The sequence below is a fragment of the Microtus ochrogaster genome, linkage group LG7_11 (genome assembly GCF_000317375.1).
Source record: "Microtus ochrogaster isolate Prairie Vole_2 linkage group LG7_11, MicOch1.0, whole genome shotgun sequence".
NCBI lineage: Eukaryota > Metazoa > Chordata > Mammalia > Rodentia > Cricetidae > Microtus > Microtus ochrogaster.
In genome coordinates this window covers 15,578,184-15,594,261 of record NC_022032.1, presented here as the reverse complement: position 1 = coordinate 15,594,261, position 16,078 = coordinate 15,578,184, and the positions used below count along the sequence as shown (strand labels likewise).

General features: G+C 39.4%; 1 protein-coding gene across 5 annotated transcripts in view; it reads left to right on the top strand.

Annotated features, from left to right (window-relative positions):
- Window positions 1-16,078, top strand: part of Fgl1 (fibrinogen like 1) — a 44,558-nt gene that overhangs the window by 1,113 nt on the left and 27,367 nt on the right. Inside the window, exons 1-2 of one of the 5 annotated variants that reach the window (XM_013351982.1) lie at window positions 13,309-13,397; window positions 14,396-14,564. The exons of 1 other annotated variant lie outside the window; for it this stretch is intronic. The gene's annotated coding sequence lies outside the window, so the exon portion shown is untranslated. Of the gene's footprint in view, window positions 1-13,308; window positions 13,399-13,834; window positions 13,959-14,395; window positions 14,565-16,078 lie in introns of those variants that run through there. 3 more of the 5 variants (XM_013351983.1, XM_013351981.1, XM_005362551.3) reach the window with 3 other exon arrangements.

Genomic DNA, 16,078 nt, shown 5'->3' with positions numbered 1-16,078 from the left:
CTTTTGGCAGGCTGCCCTGAACTTATGATTGTCCTGTTCCCACACTTTGAGTGGCATTGTCTCTCATATTGAACATGAAATCGTTGAGACTTTAACTTAGGGCCACGTTTAGTACAAACTAGGAAGAGAAGCAAAGGGAGCAGAGACAAGAGAGGGTGGCTTCTGGTTTGGTATTAAGGACTAACTGAATGAATTCAATTACAATTACAATTCAGTACTGGGGTTTCCATTAGCAAACTTAGTGTCACGATGGGGAAAATACTACTTGTTTCTGTTTCTTGATACCTAGTGGGACACTGGTCCAGTGGTGCTTACAATATAACATGTTGTGTTTATATTGTTTATATTTTAAAATACATTTTACTTGTTTACTAACAACAGATTATGTCTGTAACTGAAACATTGCTTTTTGTACTTCTCTACATAGTCTCAGTTCCTTGCATATTTTATTTGTTTTGGTGTTCCTCTATTTTTATTTTGTTATTTAAAAAAATAATATTCTGCAATAGCTAGTTTAACCTGCAGGTGGTGATAGTACATAAAAGAAAAATCTTCAGTGTCCATAAGCCCATTATAACCGACTTCCATTGTTTTTATTATGTAATTATTTTTGGTATAATGCAAAGAATGTGTAAGATATATGCGCTAAGCTAAAATAATAAAATTCTGCAAGGATTCATTAAATAACCTAAAATAATCAATTTACCATTGTAAGAACTCCCCATTCTTTCCTACAAAATCCCTCCTCTTTACAACCATAGACACTATCCTGAACTGATTTTATCATTATTTCACTTTCCACATATAATTGTGTATATTCATGAATAAAATTGCTTCATTTTTCAGTTTTTAAATTTGATATAAATGGTATCACACTGAATATAGTCTTATTCAACTGACTTTGTTCATTCAACATTATCTTGCTGAAATGTATCTGTGTTGCTCTGTGTAAATACAAAGCCTAAGTAGAATATGAAAGTGATTTTGAAATGCACTTAAAAGTACAACTCAATTTAAACTAGCTTAGTGAATAACTTGATGAAAGAAGATATTGGTCATGCCACGCAAAATTCTGATGACCTCTGGCCTAGTTCCTGTGCTTCTGTTCAGTTTATAGACTGTTACTTCTCTGACTTAATCTAGTTCCTAGTTTCTTCATTACAGCACTGTTGACATGTTGGACTTAATGATTCGTGAGGTTGACTTTTGATTTTGCGTGTATGTGTGTGTTTATTCGTTTGGGATGTGTGTATGCATTCAGGTCAGAGGGCAATTTTGGGGAGCTCTGTCCTTCCGCCACGTGGTTTCTAAGGGTGGCACTTAGGTTGTCAGGCTTAAAGACGGGGCTTTTACAGACTGAGCGATCTAGCTGGCTGATGGGCTGTGGTGTGTGTGTGTCTGTGTGTCTGTGTGTGTGTGTGTGTGTGTTGTTTTGTTTTAGGGATGGGAGTGGCTATTCTGTATACTGCAGAATATTTAGCAGCACTACTTGGCCTCCACTCACAAGGTGCATAGAACAACTACCTTCCCAGTGATAGAAACCAAAAGATTGCTGACTTTACAGCCTGGTCTACAGAGCTAGTTCCAGGACAGGCTCCAAAGCCACAGAGAAACCCTGTCTCAAAAAGCCAAAAAAAAAAGATTGCTGACTTTAATTACCACGTGTCTCCTAGAGCAGAAAAAGATGAAGAAAATCACACCTTGCTGAAAAACACAGGCCTAGTCTAATTACGATTTTCTTATGTATCTCTTATGGTTAAAAAAAAAAAAACCTCTGTTAACATATATAATTAAATCAATTATATGATTATATCAGCTAATTAGATCTGATCCACATGTATAGTTCATGTTTCAAGACTTCTGATACCCTTCTCTGTTTCCCTTCTATCAGGTTACTCTGGCATCTCTCATTACTGCCCAGTTTCGATTCTTCGTCACCAAATTCACAAATATCTAACTGCTGTTCTCAAAATGGAATATTAATGTGTATATTATACCAGTTTGGGTTACTGACTTATTCATACCCAATTTGTGTCCATTTCTCTCAAAAACCACTCCTTTGAGAAATATAATTCTTGTAATTCTAATTCCAGCCATGTTAGCATTTTATCCACCTTCCCTATCTTTACTTCTACAGAGTTATAACTACCATACATTTCTTATATTTTCTTTGTATGTCGTTTTTGGAGTGAGGAGTTATATACCTTCACTCATCCTGTTTATCCATTGTAACCCTGGTCAGGTCTGCACTATGTGCAATGCGCACTTCTTAGGATTAGATTAAAGGGACCCAAGCGACAGTAAACAAAAGACTACACATCCCTACAGCATGAAAATATGTTACAATAAATGTAAAGCCGGGCAGTGGTGGCGCATGTCTTTAATCCCACTCGTGAGGCAGAGGCAGGGGGATCTCTGTGAGTTCGAGGCGAACCTGGTCTATAAGAGCTAGTTCCAGGACAGGCTCCAAAACTACAGAGAAACCTTGCCTCAAAAATAAATAAATAAATAAATAGATTTTAAAAACGAAATTTAATTAAAAATAAAAATTTAGATAAAAATTAATTTAATTAAATCAGGTGATGATGAAAAGTATTAAGGGTAAGGAAGTGACCCCTCTGTTGTCACTGTTAAAACCCTGTTGTTAAAAGCAAACCTACATAAAATCAGGACTCAAGTTTGGGATAGTTGTAAGAGAGAAGTTTGATTTTTAAGATATTAAATCTAGTCTAGAAAAGTATCTTTTTCTAAATAAATAACTAAGATCTTGAGGTGTGTCAAGTGCTTTCAAATAAGTGCCAGCTTTTGGATGAATATACAACAAGATTTGTTGCAGAATATTTGTTTACACTGTGAAGATGTGGCTTTGCCAAGACGCTCTCTGACTGGCTTGATAAAGAGATGAATGGCCAATAGCTAAGCAGGAAGAGGGGAGGTGGGACTTCCAGAGACAGCGAGGACTCTGAGAAGAAGAAAGGCAGAGCCATTGGTTAGATATAGAGGTGCAAGATGGAAGAGAGGTAACGCACATGGCAGAACATAGGTTTAAATTTAAGTTTAAGAGCTAGTTGAGACAAGCCTAAGCTAAAGGTCAAACTACCATAATTAATAATAAGTCTCCAGGTCATTATTTGCAGACTGGCCATCCCAACTAGAAAGTATTACTTCCTACAGTGGTTGGCTCTACTCTGAGCCGTATGAGAGACACTCCATTATTTAGGGATAGCTGTGGATCCTATTGTTTTTTCCTGTTCCACCTTTGAAAGTCTCGTACACTGCATCTCTCTTGCCACGATGAAGACTCTAAACTTGGAGAAATGACAACACACGCGTACATTCAGATTAACCAGATAAATACTAGAATGTCCTTTCTTTGCCAGAAGAGAACAAAATATTCCTAGGGATAACAGCCAAGAATGTTGGGTGATAGAATGAACTACCAAAGGTCTAAGGAAGCGACAAGCAGAACTCTAAGAACATGAGGGAGCCAGAATCGTGTAAGGCAGCAGTCGACAAGCTTCCTAGAAAGGCCAGGAATTAAATATTTCTGGCCTTGTGAGCCATACCATACATGCTCTGGCTGGTGATGTTCAGTCGGTTGAATGCTTGCCTAGCCTGATAAAACCTGAAGTTTGATCTCTAGCACTACAAAAACTATGTAGCATGTGCTCAGAAACCAAAATCCCTTAGAGGCAGAGAGAGAAAAATCAAGTTTCTAGATCATCCTAAGCTACATGGTGTAGTTGGAGGCCAGCCTAGCTTACAAGAGACCCTATCTCAAAAAAATAAAAATCTCAGTGTTCAAAGGCAATAACTACCCTCTGCAGTAAACACTTCTCATCTGACAGAATCTTCTGGGGAAGACGGTTGGGTTCTAGGGAGTATGATTGGTGGACAGTGTATGGGAGGGGTAGGGAGGTTCAGGGGAGAGAGACTGTTATTGGGAAATTATGGAGGATTAGGAAGGTGTGGAAGAAACCAGTTTCCTCGTTTATGATCCACGTAAAACCTCAGCTGCCACTGACTCTGTCTGCACTCTCTTTATTCTTTGCCTTCAGCACAGTCCAAAAAACTGCTCGTGAGAGCTGATACCACACCTTTTGGGCTATTAGCTTCAAAACTTGTGAGGGTCAACTGCTTTCCTGCATTTCTTGGCCTGAAGTTTTTGTTACTGAATGCAAAAGTACAGAAGAGGCTTGGTTTTTATTTTTTTAAGCCTAAGGAAAAATAAGGTTTTATTTTTATACATGATTACTGATGAAATTTGGACAGCCATTTTTATTCGTATTATTTATATGTTATGTGCCTCGAATGTATACATTACAGCAATAACAAAAGAGGACTTGATATTTGATTCAGTACCGAGGACAGTCATGGGAGACGAGATGGTATGTTTGCCAGGCATCCTTTCCATACCAAGCAATCTTCAATTTAGCCAGGTATATTCTTCTTCGTCTTTTCCTTGAAAGTTCCGAATGCATCAAAGGAGACACATATCGAGGAGACATTCTTGCATACAGCGATTCCCCCACCAGTCAAGATCATCAAAAGATCCGGGGGATAACTCTGATATCAGGGTTTACACTCCCATACAGGTCACCAGACTAATTGGATGGACTTTTCCTCTTGGAGATTTGAAGTTTATGTGGACAACTACAGAGGCTAGATTTCCACTGGAATTCAAACATTTTTAATGAGCAGCACACTGTAGCTAAAGTCCAAGAACTCTTTTTTTTGGGGGGGGAGCCATCCTTAAGTGCTACATTTTTTGCTTGTCTGTGTCAGTCCTTAATTGGATCTATTATTTGTCTAGTATGCCTCCAGTGAATCTAATCTATTTTTGCTTCGGACGTCAAGATGATGCCTATTAGCTTATAACAAGAACAAAACATCTCTGGAACTAGGCCTCAATATTTCAGAATCTTTCGTTGCTGATGACCGGCACAAATTATATTCTAGAATTTGAATTATGAGTATTATAGAATTTCCCTTTAATTCTTCTACAGAGGACATAGGAAAGAAAACAACAACAACGACAAAAGACAGCTCAAAACACTTCCATTTTCGAGGAATCTCTCACTTTGTATACATTCTTGATCCTTCACATGTGCAGCAGGTAGCCCTTCTGTGCCTCTGCCTCTCTCTGCCTCTGTCTCTCTCTCTCTCTCACACACACACATATATATATACACATAGATAGACATATTTTAAAAAAACAGAGATGGCCATAAGTCAGTGGTTTTCAGCTGAGGGCTGTTTGACCTCAGGGGGCCCACTTTGTAGCATCTGGGTTCATTTTGGTTGTCACAACAGGGGAGAAGAGGTAGAGATGTTAACAGCAGCCAGGGGGTTTAGGAGCAAGAACAGTATTAAACATCCCACCACACACAAAACAATCACCACGGAAGAACCAATGGCACTGAATGGTTTAAATCCAAAATATCAATAATACCAAGGTTGAGAATCCTTAATGGACAATTAAATGTAGTCACAGAGCAGGTTCAGACCAGTTTGTTTACTTTTTGGGTTTCTAGCACATTTCCTGGCATATGGCAGTTGTGAAAGTATTTGATTATATTATTATTTTTTTAATTTTATAAGACATTTTAAAATGTGGTTTTACTTACCAAGTGCTCTTGTTTTCTTTTTATCCCCACAGAATTTTTTTCACAGTAAAGCTGAATTTTTTTTTCATGTGCTAAGTGTAAGAAAGTAAAATCTGTTATTGATTACAATTCAACCTTTATTTGGTAGAAAAATATGGCATATGATCTTATGAGGAGAAAAATGGTGCTGTTCAGAAGCATAAAATATACATAACTCCAAAGTCCTTTGTACAGAGAAAGAAAACCAAATATTTTCCTCGGTTGAAGCTTGTTTTAGCTTTTGTAAGAAAAAAAATGGAATAAGAAAAGACTTTTAATTATTTTTCTGGCTTGATAACTCATTTACCGTTGGTTATATAACCAGAGGTAAAACAAAAGATTCAAATAAATGAGAAACTGGGGTACCAAGTAATCATTTCATTGTAACTTAGCTGGGACCCTTGGAGAGGACACAGGCTTTAGGGAATACAAGGCTCAACACTTCTAGGAAATCGGACAAATGTTTATTATGTCTTTACATTCTCTTTTATAAGCTTACAGAGAGCATCAGGCAGATTTTTCTCTTCTCTTTTTTTCTTTTCTTTTTCCTCTTTTTTTTCTTTTTTTGAGACCAGGCCTCTGACAGTCCTAAATCTTAAATGATTGCCCAGCAAGCATCAGGGATCCCCCTGTTCCTGCCCTTCCAGTGCTAGGATGATAACAGCAGGTCACCATGCCCGTATTTTTTTTTTTTAATGTGCTGTTGTCCGTTTTGTTTTGTTTAGTTTTGTTTGTTTAATACCTTGGATCTGGGGAGCATGCTCTGGTGTTTCCTGCTTGTCAGACAAGCACTTTGGGGACTAACCCATCTCTTCAGTCCTGGTCTCACTCTTTATCATGTACTTTTTCTGATCATATCTTATTCCTTCCAATGTTCCTTAAGCCTTAAATGAAAATGCTTTCCGGATCAAATTCTCTCAGTTGTAAAATGAGGCAAAGGCATGAAGAGGGTAGAAACTACAGCTGAGTGAGGAAGGAGTCTTATCTGTCTATGTATGTGTGTATGTATGTATGTATGTATGTATGTATGTATGTATCTATCTATCTATCTATCTATCATGTATGTATGTATCTATCTATCATGTATGTATGTATGTATGTATCTATCTATCTATCTATCTATCTATCTATCTATCTATCTATCTATCTATCTATCTATCCTGATCTACCTGCCTCTCCCTAGAATTTGTTCTGTAGACCAGGTTGGCCCCAAACTCAGAGATCTGCCTGATGCTGCCTCCCAAGTACTGGGATTAAAGGCTTGCTCCACTGTGCTCAGCTAGTGCTTGTAATCTTTTAACTCGTGTATGTTGGAGGAGGCTGCTTGTTGGTTCCCAGCTGCCCAGCCACGAAATAATCACACAAAAATTGTATTAATTAAATCACTGCTTGGCCCATTAGCTCTAGCTTCTTATTGGCTAACTGTTACATATTAATTTAACCCATTTCTATTGATCTGTGTATCGCCACAAGACTGTGGCTTACCGGAAAAAGTTCTGACATCTATCTCTGGCAGGGCTACATGGCTTCCCAGCATTCTGTTTAGCTCTGTTCCCCTGTAGCTCTGTTCCAAAGTGGTTTCTTTATTAACCAATGCTATTCACAGCATACAGAGGGGAATCCCACACTACGTGTATCATTTGTGTTTTCTTTGCTATTGTCAGTTTATGCCTTTTTGTTTCACTGTTTTCATTTTTGAGGGGTTTGGAGAGGGAGCAGAGATAAAAGTGTATAGTCAATTTCTCATATTTATTAGGAGGGTTTGATGACAACTTAATATTAGCTAGGGGAAAAAACATGTCTTTTGTAAGGAAAAAGCTTTTCTGTTTTCTGGTGAGTGACTTTTTATAAAGGATATATCTTTTCTTTTTTAGATTTATTTATTTGTTTTATATATATATTATACGTACATACATATATACAAGCATACACACACACACACACACACACACACACACAAAGTGCTCTATCTGCATGGACACCTTTATGCCAGAAGAGGGCATCAGATTCCACTATAGATGGTTGTGAACCACCATGTGGTTGTGTGTGTGTCGGGGGAGGGGGGATTGAATTCAGGACCTCTGGAAAAACAACCAGTGCTCTTAACCACTGAGCCATCTCTTCAGTCCAATGGATGATCTTTAAAGAGTTTTTTTTTTTTACATAAAAATAAGGCCCAGATTATATTCTGAAATGGAAATCTTGTGGAAATAAAAATCAAAATTCCTCTGCATATTACTAGTTTATTATTATTATGTTACCAGCTTTTATTCCTTTTTTTTTTCAAGACAGGGTTTCTCTGTAGCTTTGGAGCCTGTCCTGGAACTCGCTCTATAGACCAGGCTAGCCTCATAGAGATCCACCTGCCTCTACCTCCTGAGTGTTGGAATTAAAGGAGTGTGCCACCACCATCTGACTCTAGTTTTTATTCTTATGTTTGAAGAGGGGGGATAGAAGTTTTGCCCCTTTTTTATGTGGCAAGAAAGGAGGTAAAGATAAAACATGTTTAGAAACATCTCACTCATGGGAGATTTGATCCCTTGTAACCTCAGCACTTGGGAAGAAAAGCAGGAGGATTGGGTTGGGCGTGGGGATCCAAGGTCAGCTCAGGCTACAAGAGACCTTTTCTCAAAAGAAAACGAAACATCCATCTGCTGCACCAGCAACACATTCAAGGGATTAGGGCAGCCCCTGAGCTCCCAGAGTGCCCTAGACAACTAGCCTTTCAGGCAACACTGTAGGGATTAGGCTTGAGGATTGCAACAACTCTATCACTGCCTGCAGAGAGCCCCAGGGAGCAGTGAGAAGGTCCATCCACAGGACTCTGTGTCCAAATGAGGCTTTGACCTTGATCACTTACACATTAAAATTTGTCTTTGCTCTTTGGTTATCCACGAAGTTCTGTTTTATATATTATATATATCGTAGGGTGAGTATGGTGGCTGGCCTTATGTCAACAATGTGAAAGTAAGGCCAAATGGACCCTTTCCTCCCCAGCTTGCTTTTGGTCATGGAGTTTCATCACAGCAAGACTAACCATAGCTAAGACAGTGAGGTAGGTTTTGTTGTTACTGTTGTTTTGTAAATAGTAACAATTAAGCAATAAATAAATGAGAAACAAAAGTGGATCTTATGTTTGATTTGGTTCAATCACTTAATTTTATAGAGGAGAAAACTGATGCTCAAAGAGATGGCACGACTTGCTGGAATGGGCAATGGTGGCTCCTCCAAAGCAAAGCAGATGCCAGTCTTCAGCAAAATCAAACAATGATCCCTTAACTGTACAGCTCATATGTCATCATAGCTGAGATGAAACCAGCCTATATGTCCATCAACAAATGAGCTAATAAACATCACACACACACACACACACACATTCAAACTTTATTCAGTCATAAAGAAGGATAAAATTATGTGAGTTACAGGAAAATGGATAGAACTGGAGACCATCATGTTGAGTAAAACAATCCAGGCTCAAAATATCAACTATTCCATACTCATATATGAAATCTATACTTAAAAGTATATACAAAATGAAACAGAGAAGAGAAAATGAATAGACTCATTGTCTATCAAAAGCAGTACAGAAATCCAACTTTTGTTTTGTTGTAGTTGTTGTTTTTGGAGACAGGGTTTCTCTGTAGCTTTGGAGCCTGTCCTGGAACCGGCTCTTATAAACCAGGTTGTCCTTGAACTCACAAGTACTCGAATTAAAGGCAAGCGCCACCACTGCCCAGCTCAGAAATCCAACTTTTGATAATGGGTTTGAATTAAGGCCTCTTATTGGATCCTACAATCTGCATCTTCTGCTTTTTCCTCATGCCAGTGATATTGTTTGTTGTTTCTACCAAACTCTGTTGTCTAAAGCCTCTGCGCACACCCAGACTGTGTAAAATAAAAATTTAACTGATATTTGTTATAACTACCAATTAGTAAAGACCAGATACTTTTCAAAAGGTTAAAAAAAACATCAACGACTATATCCACCAGACATAAGGTATAAAGAGGACTACATGGTCTGTGTTGGGAAGGACTCAAAAGGAAGGGAGAACGAGAGAGCAACGGGGGAAAGTGAAGAAAAATGTTGTATTTTTCTTCTCACATGAAAACTCTAGCTTTACCACACACACACACACACACACACACACACACACACACGCTATGAAAGTGGAAGAGGAATTCTTTTGGGAGGAAGAATGGTGCTAGCAGTAAGGAAAGGCAATGGGTGTCAAATATGAGCAAAATACAACGAAAATATCACAGTGGAACCCTCTATTTGCTATGCTAACCAAAACAAATCAGTAGAATTTTAAAAAGAGAACAGTATACTGTGGAAATAAACTAATAGATAGAAGATCAGTTACCTGGGTCTACTTGGTGATAGGGCTGAGAGCTGACCTGTCTCTGCTGTCGTTTGAGTTGGCAGGAGACAGATCGACTGAAATTAAAACCTTCACGTTGGGATTTGCTCAAATATCACACACCAGGCAGGCCTCCAATCCAGCAGGCAAATGCAAGGTCGAGCGGGTTCAGATGACAGCCGCCCTGGGTCTGATGTATAAGTGAAGAGTTCTCTGGGTGAACTTTTCTTCTTTAAAAAGAGAGTGAAAGAGTTCATTTGCCATTACCTACTTGACTCATCCCAGAGCTACAGAATCGTGATCTTAAAGGGCCTGTACCTTCTGCTCAATGAAAATGTCCTTGGACCAGAGAAAAACAGCGAATAGGATCATTTCTTAAAAAGTAGGCCCCCAAGATGATCCAATGTCCTCTGCTTTCCAAGTCTCCCTGTTTGGTTTTTAATTCATAGCCATAGCCCACAAGGAGCAGATTTTCTAGGTAAAATAAATCAAGAAGTTAGAAGGCAATTCTCTTTTTTTTCTTTATTAATAAATTAGCATTCCTATTTCACATAATCCTCGAGAAAGCAAGTATTGAGTCAGTTAGTCCATAGACTCTCTTAGGGAGCCACATAAATCTAGCTTCTACGAGCTGTAAACCTTAATGACTTCACAGTTTAGTTCACTGAAGCTTGTTTTAAAATCTATGCCCTGGGAGCCAGCATAGTGGCACACACTTTAATCCCAGCCCTTGAGAGGCAGAGATGGGTAGATCTCTGTGAGTTCCAGGCCAGCCTGGTCTAAATAGTGAGTTCCAGGCCAGTCAGAGCTACATAGTGAGACTAGAGTCTCAAAAACCAACAAAGGGCTGGAGAAATGGCTCAACGGTTAAGAGCACTGACAGCTCTTCTAGAGGACCTGAGTTCAATTCCCAGCAACCACATGGTGGCTCACAACCATCTATAATGAGATCGGGTGCCCTCTTCTGGCCTGAAGGCATACATGTAGGCAGAACACTATATATAATAAATAAATAAATATTTAAAAAAAAAACAAGAAACAATAACAATGACAAAAACATGCATTGCCAGGGCTGGAGCTGCTCATTGGATGAGAGCCCTGGCTGCTCTTCCAGAAGACCCAGGTTTGATTCCCAGCACCTATACTAGCTCACAGCCTTCTGTAAGTCACATCTCAAGGGATCCAACACCTCCTTCTGGCAGTAGTCATACATGTGGTACACAAACATATATTCAGACAAAACACCCACATATAACATAAATAGAATTAAAAAAGAAAACAAAGACTCACTAGGCATTGGGACTGAGGAAACAGCTCTGTTGGTAGACTGTTTGCCTGGCATGCATTAGTGTGTTATTGATGCCTGGAATCCCAACACTCTGGGAAGTGGAGTTCCAGGCCAGCCTGAGCTGCATGAGATCCTAACAATAAACAAATACTCATGCCTTTAAGTATGCATCCCGACCTTTCTGTTTCTGGTCTATTGCCTCAACACTGGACCAACCTGCTCCTCTTATTTAATTTTTTTTTTTGTTATATTTCTTTCAGATCTCAGGTTGAGTCTCATTTCCAAGGTTTTATACAACCATGTAATTTCGGCTTTTTTTTTTTTTTTTTTTGAGAGGTGTGGAGTAGATCCAAGGTCTTGCGCCATACTGGATAAGTGCTTTGTAACCTTAATAACTGAACTATAACATCAGCTTCCTCCCTTCCTCCTTATTCTCCTCTTTCCACTCTTCCTGATTCCCTCCTTCCAAAATACAGTAGCATAGGCCAGCCTTGAACCTGCAACCTTCCTGCCTCAGCCTCCTAAATAAGGGCTGATAGCACAGGCTTGTGGCACCACGGCCAGTGATTTGATAATTCTTATGACCGTTCTTCCACTCTGTTTGCCCACTCCTCTCACCCCAAAAGGCCTGGCAAAACTCTTAGAAATTGCAGGTTGGAGCCTGCTTTCACAGGACATTGACCCTAAATATTGTTCTTACCGTCCGATTAGCTTTTTCTGCATTTCTCTTGTAACAGTGATCTGAACCAAGTCCTTGACTGACACCATAACCTAACTTTCACAGTGAGGGTCATGAATTCAGAGCCAGATTGCCTTTGAGTCCTGGCTCCACCTCTTGTTAGCTGTGTCACCTTGGGCAAATTATTTCAACTTCTGTGCCTTATCCCCTTACCTGTGAAATGGAGACAGATGGTAGACCAGTAGGATATTGAGACTGAGTTAATGTAGCTACTGCTATGGCTAGGGTTATATAGCTCACCGGTAAAACAGGTTCTGGGGGCTGGAGAGATGGCTCAGTGCTTAAGAGCATTGCCTGCTCTTCCAAAGGTCCTGAGTTCAATTCCCGGCAACCACATAGTGGCTCACAACCATCTGTAATGAGGTCTGGTGTTCTCTTCTGGCCTGCAGACATACCACACAGACAGGATATTGTATACATAATAAATAAATAAATATTTAAAAAAAAAACAGGTTCTGGTTCTGAGAATGTGGTAGGCCATAGGTTTAATCTCCAGCCATCACCAAAAGGCAAAGAAAGAAAAAAAAACCAATCTTACTATATTTGGCAAGGGGAAAATGTGGCAAATGTGGTAGTTCTTGCTATTGTTACTCTTGTCCCCTTCTGTAGACCTCCTGCCACTTTAGACTTTACCAACTTTTTTTTGAATGGAGAGAAAGCAATGAAGACACAAGGAAGAAAAATAAGTTCAGACTATCATACTTCAGCACAGTGGTTATTACCACATTAGCTTTAAAACTTCTTATTTTCCTTTTAATGTCAACAGCTTGAATTTTCTAACATTTTAAACGTGATAATTCTTCTGTATGTGTAGATCGTTTCAGCCTAAATAACATTTTTCCTTTTTCTTAAATTTTATTTATTGTTTTTAATGGAACTATACATTTTCTCCTCGCCTCTTCCTTCCTCCCCTCTCCTCTTCCACCCTCTCCCCTGCTCCCATGCTTCCAATTTACTCAGGAGATCTTGTCTTTTTCCTTCTTTTTTTTTTTTTAATCATCAGAACTAACTTTTCTATAATAACTTCCAAATTTTCTAAGTAAATCATAAAAAAAGTGTTTAACGGGAAGGTCAAAAACAGGTAATACTTTTGCTCAGTAAATAACAAAGGACAGAAGAAAAACGACATGCATTTTACTGGAATCTGAGTTAGGAAATCGGGGCAGCAGAACAAACAGCAAACAGCAAATAGCTACTTGAGTTACATCAGAATGAACAGAGACAGAATGACCTGGGCTTCCAGCTTGAGACTGTTGCACAATGCGATTAGTGGAACTAGAAGTTACCTATTGCATGTCAGAAACTGCTCCAGAGGCTTTGAAAACAGAAAGAAGAGCTTGCTGAGAGTACAGCCCATGCTTACAGGTGCGTGTCGCAATTTCACATATAGAGAACGCTTTTTTTTTTTTTTTGGTTTTTCGAGACAGGGTTTCTCTGTAGCTTTGGTGCCTGCCCTGGAACTAGCTCTTGTAGACCAGGCTGGCCTCGAACTCACAGAGATCCACCTGCCTCTGCCTCCCAAGTGCTGGGATTAAAGGCGTGCGCCACCACCGCCTGGCTAGAGAACGCTTTTGCTAGTGGACAGCCCCACATCCATGAACATATGGGCAACACTAATGGGATTTAGGGGATTATCAAGGAAGGAAGAGAGGGAGGGAGGGAGGGAGGGAGGGAAAGAAGGAAGGAAAGTGATGTTGGGAGGGGGTCATGCTGTCAAGGACATGGAGGGAACTTGGAAGAAAATGGGAGATGGATAATATTTTGTGTTTTCAGGTCTAAAATTCTCAAAAATAAAGAAAAATAATAAAAAAGGAGATCAAGTAAACTGGACATTCATTCTGTGATGGTGATGTTTTCATACCTAAGAAAAATGTGGCCTCTATCCATGTCTTAGCTGAAATTATACTTAGCGCTCCACTTTGCAGGTGACAGCTTATTTTTTTTTTATGATATGGGGTGACAGCTTATTAACTTTAACATCTATAAGGCAAAGCTTCAGCTGCACTTTGATTTTAGGATAGATAAAGTGCAAAATTCTCTAGGTGAGCATAAGTATAAAAGGCTGAAATCAAGATATATAATCTGGGCTGGAGAGATGGCTTAGAGTTTAAGAGCACTAGCTGCTCTTCCAAAGGTCCTAAGTTCAATTCCCAGCAACCACATGGTGGCTCACAACCATATGTAATGAGATCTGGTGCCCTCTTCTGACATGCAGGCAGAACACTGTATATATAATAAATAAATAAATCTTTAAAAATAAAATAAAGATATATAATCCAATAAAATATCATGTAAGTGGCAGAAATTGAAAATGTAAGAGTTTCAGGGGTTTGCCCTTGGTTTATTTTTTGTCTTCCTTCCCGTTAAACTGATTTCTTCATGTTGTTTCTGGATTAGAGCCAGAATCAACTTTGCCTCTTTCTAATCAAATAATGGAGAAGACAATTTACAAATGCTGACTTCAGTTAGCAGTTCCTGGGAGGCTGCGTCTGGACTGAGCCTAGCCGAGGGCTGATTCACTTTGACTCGAGGTAAGTTACTATCTGCACTCTTGACTGGACTGTGGTAATGCTGACATTTTTTTCCATGAGAGTGGATGACAGTCACCACAACTCAGAACATCACCACGGGCCTTCGAGAACGTTTGGAATGATTGACACTGTAGTTTGGAGGAGAGATTTAGAATTTAACTAGCTTCTAGCCTCATTGTATTTTGGGTGGGTTTGGAGGAGAGGTTCAAGGTAGAACTTTCCATTTCATTTCAGCCTACAAAGGAACAAGCAGAACAGACCACATTGTGCTCTGGGCGTCCCAAACTCTTTTCTTTACTTCAGCTATTTGGAGATCAAATATGTTTAGTTTTTTTAAAAAAGCTTTTTTAAAATCATAAATTCTTAATATAAATAATGAAGATATAGTTATATTCTATTTTCAGAAAATGAGGGTGGGTTTGGAAAAAGCAGTCTCTCAGGCTGTGCTTATGGGTAAAATTTTAACTGTTTACGTTAAGGTTGTAGCTCATGTGTGACTGCTAACTTAGAAAACACACCTGCTTTAAATAACTTTTCCTCCCTTTTAAATTTATTCCTTTTCATTTTATTGAAAGGGTTTCCCCCTACCCTACCTGTAAACCCTCTCAGTTCCTCCTACCTCCCCCCTGTCTGAATCTGTTCCCTTTCTGTCTCTCATTAGGAAACAAACAGGCCTCTAAGGCTTAATATAATAAAGTAAATAATAACTAACACATCTGAGTTGGACAAGACAAACAAATAGAAGGAAAAGAGCCCAAGAGAAGGCACAGTAAACAGAGACCCATTTGTTTGCACACCCAGGAATCCCATAAAAACACTGAACTGGAAGCTAAGCCCTGTGCAGGCGCTGTGCTTGCTGCCTCGGTCTCTGTGAGTTCATATGTGCCTGGATCAGTGTGATTTAGAAGGCTCTGTGTTCTTGATGTCCTCCATCTCCGCTGGCTCTCTTCTTTCTGCTTCCTCTTTTTCTAGGTTCCCTGAGCTCTGAGGGGGTGCATTTGAGGTGACATCCCATCTAGAAAACGAGTGTTCCAAAGTCTCTCACTCTCCGCATATCTGACTGCGGTCTCTGCCTTTATTCCCATCTACTGCAGGAGGAAGCTCTCCGATGATGGCTGTGCAAGGCGCCGGTCTGCTTCACTGGCTGGAGTCCCCCTTTTAAATTTTATTTTATCTCCTATCCTCTCATAACAGCCCATTCAAAACATATCATTTTAATTTTGTTACTAACATACAAACTTTTGTTTTTGTTTATAAAAGGCATGTACCACAATATAACCAACCACATTTTATTTCTAAAGTTAGACATTTTTGCCTTTAAGTTGAATGCAGCATAAGTTGTTAACTTTGAAAACTGCTAATCAGAAATCGGGATGGTGGCACATGCCAGTCACACAGCATTTGGGAGGCAGAATTAAGAGGATTATTGCAAGTTTGAATCCAGACTAGTTGACACTAAGAGCTCCAGGCCAGTCAGAGCTATGTAGTGGGACCCTCTCTCCCTCCCTCCTTCT